We start from the raw sequence: 784 nt of genomic DNA, 5'->3' as shown, positions 1-784 counted from the left end.
CAACGATTTTCTTCACGCTACAGATTTTAATAAAAGCATTGTTACGGAAAGGTACGGTTTTTATTTATATAAGATGTAATTAAAAACTGAGCGGTTTTTATTTATATAAGATGTAATTAAAAACTGAGCGGTTTTTATTTATATAAGATGTAATTAAAAACTGAGCGTATGTATCTATGTATGTACCTATGCATCTATGTTGTCATATATGTATCTATGTCCAAATTTCTTTTCCCGTACGACAGTGAACTGACCATCGAACCAGGTATTAATGGGTTCGTCAACTTCCTGTCTGCATGTTTGCTGTATGGCAACTGAATTATACGTGAAAAAAAATTAATAAGAAATGAAACCAGTTCCAGAGTTCGAGCACTCTTGATCGAATTAAGAAAATAATACATTACAAAAATGGCCGGTAAAAAGTGGAGGCGCCGGGTATCGATCCCGGTACCTCTCGCATGCTAAGCGAGCGCTCTACCATCTGAGCTACGCCCCCTGACCATCAAAGGGGATAAAATTTTGTACAAAATCCAAGGCAGCTCACCCCATTAAGAATAAGGGCGTACCTCCCTGAATATCGCGAAGTTTCCTCCCCCAGAGTAAGAGCCCCCTATAAAGGAGAAATATATCCTTCAAAACACATTCCTAAAATTTCAATGGCGCAATCTGCGTCATGACCCCCCCCCCCCCCTTAAGTGAGCTACCTTGCAAAATTGTACAGTCTATTTACTAATTTCATCATTGCGAAAAAGCGCGGAGGATTTTATGACCGAAAATGGAAAAG

General features: G+C 38.9%; 1 non-coding gene across 1 annotated transcript; it reads right to left on the bottom strand.

Annotated features, from left to right (window-relative positions):
- Positions 1-423: 423 nt before the first annotated feature.
- On the bottom strand, positions 424-496 carry Trnaa-agc (transfer RNA alanine (anticodon AGC)). The gene has a single exon. It is a non-coding gene; the product is annotated as a tRNA-Ala (tRNA).
- Between the last annotated feature and the right edge of the window lie 288 nt (positions 497-784).

This window comes from Uloborus diversus, chromosome 5 (assembly GCF_026930045.1).
Source record: "Uloborus diversus isolate 005 chromosome 5, Udiv.v.3.1, whole genome shotgun sequence".
Lineage (NCBI taxonomy): Eukaryota > Metazoa > Arthropoda > Arachnida > Araneae > Uloboridae > Uloborus > Uloborus diversus.
The sequence above is the reverse complement of the archived record's forward strand: the minus strand, read 5'-3'. Positions and strand labels throughout refer to the sequence as shown.